The 7121-nt window shown below is 40.6% G+C and overlaps 1 long non-coding RNA gene across 3 annotated transcripts; it reads right to left on the bottom strand.

Moving 5' to 3' along the window:
• Positions 1-236: 236 nt before the first annotated feature.
• LOC109943458 (uncharacterized) lies at positions 237-4421 on the bottom strand. Of its 3 annotated transcripts, XR_004855382.1 has the most exons (6): positions 4056-4355; positions 3281-3363; positions 3052-3188; positions 1419-1553; positions 1224-1287; positions 237-1035 (listed from the first exon to the last, which is right to left on the bottom strand). It is a non-coding gene; the product is annotated as an uncharacterized lncRNA (long non-coding RNA). The 3 variants fall into 3 exon arrangements; XR_002266246.3 differs by having other exon boundaries at positions 3052-3363; positions 4056-4347; XR_004855381.1 differs by lacking the exons at positions 3052-3188; positions 3281-3363 and having other exon boundaries at positions 4056-4421.
• Between the last annotated feature and the right edge of the window lie 2700 nt (positions 4422-7121).

Genomic DNA, 7121 nt, shown 5'->3' with positions numbered 1-7121 from the left:
GGGACTAAAATTATTCAGAATGCAATAAATGAATCATAAGAGGACCAAAATATCCCTTAGTATTCTCCCGCCATTAGTGCAACTGAAATAAAGGAGAGGAAAAGGTTGAAATTAATATGTTTTAGTCCTTTTTAGTCACCCCTTGAGGGACTAGAGACTAAAACAGTTTAGTCCCTGTTTTAGTCCCACTGTTGGGCAATTTAGGGCTTGTTTGGGAGCAAGTGAAATGAAGGGGATTGAGGGGGCTATAATCCTCTACTATTTAAAATTGAATAGTGGGGGATTCTAACCCCTCCAATCCCCTCTATTACCCTTACTCCCAAACAAGGCCTTAGTGATTAAATAGAACTAAAATGGATGAACTAATCTTTAGTCCCTCAAACGACCCGTTTGGATACTCAGAATTAAATTCCATTCAAAATATAATCGTGATTCAAGGCACATATCGGTCCAGCTAATACAATTTTATGCAAGGGCGCACCTAGGGGTGGTAATGGATCGCGATCCAAATGTTTTTCACAATTATTTAGGGCCCTGAATAAATTTTAGTTCAAAAATGAATAGAAATAGGGACCGATATTAATCCGATCCGATCCTTATATTTTATAGTATAAATATTAGAGCCCATTGTCACCCCTAGGCGGACCTACGTTATACGGAGCGGGGCACAGGCCCCCACTCAAATTTCAAGTTTTAATGGACCTTTTACCTTATTTACTATAGAAACAAAGGTTTATTAGTTACTAAGCCTCTATTTAGGCCCCCACTTAGATTTTGGGCTGGGTCCGCCCCTGGTTTTATATAGAACGTATTTGTATCCTACTGTTGGTCACGTGAGAGAGATATATATTCCAATTTCCCAAAATGAAGGGATCCAATCTTGTTGGCCCCTAAGTTTAATTCCAATATACTGTAGCACAATAGGGCTTGCGGATTAATATAGATACATGTGAATCCAAGCAAGTCCTTGGACGTTGCGCTGATGACGACTGACATCTGAACTTGTGCTGACGACTGATGTTGCTGGTAGCAGTTCTTTCGTTAGGTGCCGATTGGTCCACCAAAAGTAACGTAAATAGCAATGTTAATTATTCATACTTAAGAAACAACGGTAATAAAGTTGAATATGTTGTTATCAGTTTCTAGTGTGGTATCTGATTACGGTTGAAATTAAACAAACATGATTTAACGTTATCTGTTAGATATAAGGCAATGCTATTGACCTTAGATATAAGCAGGAGTCTTTCTGGGCAATATTCCTTCATACTTTTTCTTAATTGCTGCCTCCTGAAAAAACACATAATTAGCAGTGAACCAGTTAGAAGGAAAACAATACATGTACATGAAGCGAAGGCTATGCGAATGTTATAAATACGCGCAACAGACAAGAGGGAAATGGTGATGCCAAAAGGCAGTACCTCCTCTTGTCGTAAGGGCATCCCACCCACTTCATTCTGGTCTTGAACTTCTACTTTTTTCTCTGAAACATCTCCTTCAACATTCACTTGGGCAGGTGAATCATCAAATGCCATCCCAGACATAGTAAACTTGTGCTGCAAGAGCAAAGCTCAACTCCATGATTAGTTCATATTCATGAATCAAGATGGTGATCAGATAATTTGCGATGTACAACAGGTAATAGATGCACATATGTGAGACAAATAAGTCCATATTACCAAGTCCGCATAATTTCTTTTATAAAAAATAATATGTTTATTTTCCTTTATGGCATAGCAGGAAAGCATCATCATAATCCAAAAGGGGTCTTCTAATGACAACTCTGTGTGCTACACCAACATTGATTTTCCATCAAAAACTTGGTTATGATAATGCATTCAAAAAATTTCAAATAGTGAACTGCCTTCAGGCTTCAACAGAAGAGCAAGTCTGAGTAAGTGAATGGCACCACAGAAGAATAGAGACAGCAAACATACTTGTTATAATGCTATCAACAACAATCTCAGCCCTAAACATACCCAGTCAAATATGTTTCATAAGGTCAAGTCATGTTCTTGACAGAAAGTTACAAGCATGACATTAGATAATGCTATCAACAACAATATCAGCCCTAAAGATACCCAGTCAAATATGTTTCATAAGGTCAAGTCATGTTCTTGACAGACAGTTACAAGCAGAACATTACACAAGACAACAACAAACACTAGTTTAAACCACTACCAAATATACCGGAGATTATCTACTATTCCTATCTACAAGAAAGTATATGTTGGACATCCTTTGTTTTTGTTAGTCACCATAAAACTTTGTTATTCTGCATTGGTATAACTACCAGTAACCAAATGAACCAAGCAAATTATGTTCAGAAACACACAATTAGCCAAAACTGGTTTGAGAAAGAAAAAAAATTATTCACTTAGACCACCTTTCAGAATAATTTTAGGAGTGACACATTTATTGTTGGAAATTTATCAATTAACATTACTTTCTTACCAAAACTGGCATCAGATTTTGTGCTGGAAACACACAGAAAAGTACCTGCGCTATGGATTTTATGGCAACTCCTCTATAACAAAACTTCACCAGCAGGCAGAACAATTTACGTATCAAAATAAGCAGGCTCATGTTACCCGATTGTTTAGCTTGAAATATTAAATGCAGAGACCAAGTCAAAAAGAATTTGACAGTGCAAAAATAAAATTCTTAACAAATCAAGTGCAAAGGAAAATGGTTAGCTCATCCATTTCTTTAAGCATTTATGCTTTACTACATTGTCATCACAAAGGCTGAAAGGGAACGGCATCTTTTTCCTGTGTCCGTCAACTTAATGATATTTTTTCAATGTTCAGCACATGAGATTATCAGTGAGCAAAAATCTTCCTTTTTTCTCAAATTCAGAAAACACGTCTCCTGTCACAGGATTGGACTTGCTACCTACGCAGCATTGATACAAATACGTGCATCGACATCAGCACCACTACATGGATATGGCATCTACTCCCAAAAGATGGTACATATGGATACATTTTTACTAATTTTCCAGAAAGAAAGTAATAATGCACATCAAGTATAACAGCAGGGACAATATATTACCTTGAGATTATGCTACTTTGCTCTATCCTAAGGCCTAAACTGACATTCATATGAGCCAAGGGAAGCAGCATTTCAGATGCTCCACAGCGCCATTTTTTTTGGACAGCACTTGCATTATCAGCACCGTTCCCTTCCCTCTGCACTTTGAATAGGTGACAAGTGATAGGTCTTGGGTGACAAAACAAACTTCCGTCAATCGGTTGCAAAAGCTACTGGTGCAAAAGCTCACTTGTTGGACCTGAGAAGCTATTGATCTGAATCTGAGAAGGTAGCTTGTTTGGCAACCCAATGTTTTGATACCCAGCTAGTGGCCTGTATACATGAAATACCCTTTGTGGGTAATGAATGGCTGATTGATCACGGAATGTACCACATGACCAATAGAGTTTGGTTAATGGTGATTATTTTGTTCAACAGTTTCAGTTTCCATAACGAAATGTAGGATTAACACATTGCAATTACTCCACATAATTAGGAATGTTTTGCTGTGTTTACCAAAAATGACACGAAAGGACATCCTCGACATCACACGTGTTTATCGATCAATACACAAAAAGGCCTACTTGAAGCTAACATGTGTGTTCATCAATCACATATAGAAAAGTTAGTTCTTATCGAGGAGTTCGGGCCCTGAAACAGCCTGCCCTTAAGGCCGACAAAGGAGCACAGTGCATTTGCCCCGTCCACGGACAAATTCCACCCATAACAAGCAAGCAGCTAGCATCAGCATGTGCACCTGATATGTTCCCTTTCCACTCTCCTTGAACGTTTTTGGCTACAAACAAAGACGCAAGGCATTTGCTATTCTTTTCGTCAATCCATCATGTCCACTACAGTAAACTAAACGTTGAATTAATTTCAAATCGCACGCATCTTCATGTCCGTGCCCAGCGTCTCACAAGTGGATAAATTAAAACAAGGCAATTTTTCCCCTTTCCCGATCTGGAGCTCGTCTATAGCCACAGGGTAAACGGAGAGGAGGTGTGAGGCGGCACCAATCATACCGTGCCGGGGGCGGCGGGACGCGGAGGAGGAGCTACGGCGAGCCGAATGCGAGGTGGGGGATTCGGGATGTTGTGCTGGTCGCCAGCTGCGGAATGGGGTTGGGGACGGGGAGGGGCCGGATGCGGAGCCCGGAACGGGCGCGAGGAGGTGCGGGAGACGTCGATCCCGAGCTCGGCGAGGAAGGGCGGGTGCCGGGGCAGCTGAGCGGCGCGGCGCGGCGTGGCGTGGCCGTCGAGCGGGCGGCGCACCCGTGCGAAGGCAGGCGAGGGATGGAACGGAGTGGTGGGGAGCGAGGAAGGGGAACGGGGAGCGCGGGGCCGTGAGGGTATTTACGGAATGGCAGAACAGTAATTTCGCTGCTTCACAAGGCCAAATTATACTCTCAATCCGCTTATTCTAGTGTTTGATTCGTCTTACTGGTGGCGTCTGGATCACTTTATTTTAAAGGATTTAGAATTAACTTAATAAAGTATTTATTTAGTTTAGAATTTGACATTTCATCAGTTTTCAGATATAAATTTATCTCAAATTCATGCGGTGAATGATGGAAAATAATTTTATGCATCAATATAATTTATTTCTGACACTTTTCGTCCCACTTTTCTATATTAAAAATATAGCACATAAATATCTTCAACATCTTCTTAATAATAGTATACAAATATATTTTGCATAAAATCGAATTAGCTTAATTGATATATGCTTAAATTAATATTATTAGAATGGAATTCAGTTCCAATCATCTAAACAGGGCATTACTAAAATTTAATTCATGTAACCTTAGATATTTGAATGCTAGCTATAAGAGCAACTTCAAAAGGATGCTAAAAAGTTGCCACTAAAAATTGATTATTGGTGGCATGCTAAAAATATTTAGGGAGAATTATTGTGTATGTGAAAGTCGCCTAGAGGGGGTGAATAGGCAAATCTGAAATTTATAAAGTTTAAGCACAGCTACAAGCCAGGGTTAGCGTTAGAAATATAATCGAGTCCGAAAGAGAGGGTGAAAACAAATCACAAGCAAATAAAGCGGATGACACGGTGATTTGTTTTACCGAGGTTCGGTTCTTGCAAACCTACTCCCCGTTGAGATGGTCACAAAGACCGGGTCTCTTTCAACCATTTCCCTCTCTCAAACGGTCACCTAGATCGAGTGAGCTTCTCTTCTCAATCAATTAGGACACTAAGTCCCCACAAGGACCACCACGCAATTGGTGTCTCTTGCTTTGATTACAAATGTCTTAGGAACAAGAAATAAGGAAGAAGAAAAGTGATCCAAACGCAAGAGCTCAAAAGAACACGACAAAACTCTCTCTTCTAGTCACTATTGCTTTGAGTGGAATTGGGACTTGGAGAGATTTTGATTCACTCTAATTGTGTCTTGTATTGAATGCGCTAGCTCTTGTATTGAATGTGTTGGCTGAAAACTTGGATGCCTTGAAGTGTTGGTGGTTGGGGGTATTTATAGCCCCAACCACCAAAGTGGTCGTTGGGGAAGGCTGCTGTCGAAGGGCGCACCGGACAGTCCGGTGCGCCACCGGACACTGTCAGGTGCACCAGCCACGTCACCCAACCGTTAGGGTTTGACCGTTGGAGCTCTGACATGTGGGGCCACCGGACAGTCCGGTGGTGCACCGGACAGTCACTGTTTACTGTCCGGTGCGCCTTCTGGCGCCTGCTCTGACTCTGCACGCGTTGTCCGCGCACTGTAGCTCACTGTTCACCTTTTGCAGACGACCGTTGGCGCTGTTAGTCGTTGCTCCGCTTGGCACACCGGACAGTCCGGTGAATTATAGCAGAGGGGCTCCCCAAATTCCCGAAGCTGAGGAGTTCGAGCTGATCCACCCTGGTGCACCGGACAGTCCGGTGCGCCAGACCAGGGCAGCCTTCGGTTTTCTTTACCCCTTTCATTTGAACCCTTTCTTTTAACTTTGTATTAGTTTGTTGTGAACCTTTGGCACCTGTGGAACATATATTCTAGAGCAAACTAGTTAGTCCAATAATTTGTGTTGGGCAATTCAACCACCAAAATTATTTAAGAAAAGGTTTGACCCTATTTCCCTTTTAATCTCCCCTTTTTGGTGATTGATGCCAACACAAACCAAAGCAAATATACAAGTGCAGAATTGAACTAGTTTGCATAAGGTAAGTGCAAAGGTTACTTGGAATTAAACCAATTTAACATTCATAAGATATGCATGGATTGTTTTCTTCTTATTTAACATTTTGGACCACATTTGCACCACTTGTTTTGTTTTTACAAATTCTTTTGTAAATTCTTTTCAAAGTCTTTTTGCAAATAGTCAAAGGTATATAAATATGACTCTAAAGAAGCATTTTCAAGATTTGAAATTTTCTCCCCCTGTTTCAAATGCTTTTCCTTTGACTTAACAAAACTCCCCCTCAATGAAATTCTTCTCTTGGTGTTCAAGAGGGTTTTACCAATTGAGATAGAATTTTCAAAGATACCAATTGAAAAACATTTAAAGATCTTAAACTTGTTTCGAAAAATTTTGAAATTGGTGTGGTGGTGCGGTCCTTTTGCTTTGGGCTAATACTTTCTCCCCCTTTGGCATGAATCGCCAAAAACAGATACTTGTGAGCGAAATATAAGCCCTTAATTACTTGCTCTCCCCTTTGGCAAACAATATATAAGTGAAGATTATACCAAATTGGAGAGTGGTGCGGAGTGACGGCGAAGGATGAATAATTTGACGGAGTGAAGTGGAAGCTTTGTCTTCACCGAAGAACTCCATTTCCCTTTCAATCTATGACTTAGCATGAAATACACTTGAAGAACACATTAGTCATAGCACATGAAAGAGATATGATCAAAGGTATAAAGGAGCTATGTATGCAAGGAATCAATCAAAGTTCCGAGAATCAAGAATATTTAGCTCATGTCTAAGTTTGGTAAAAGTTTTCTCATCTAATGGCTTGGTAAAGATATCGGCTAATTGTTCTTTGGTGCTAACATATGCAATCTCGATATCCCCCCTTTGTTGGTGATCCCTCAAAAAGTGATATCGAATGGCTATGTGCTTAGTGCGGCTGTGCTCAACGGG

The sequence above is a fragment of the Zea mays genome, chromosome 1 (assembly GCF_902167145.1).
Source record: "Zea mays cultivar B73 chromosome 1, Zm-B73-REFERENCE-NAM-5.0, whole genome shotgun sequence".
Lineage (NCBI taxonomy): Eukaryota > Viridiplantae > Streptophyta > Magnoliopsida > Poales > Poaceae > Zea > Zea mays.
The sequence above is the reverse complement of the archived record's forward strand: the minus strand, read 5'-3'. Positions and strand labels throughout refer to the sequence as shown.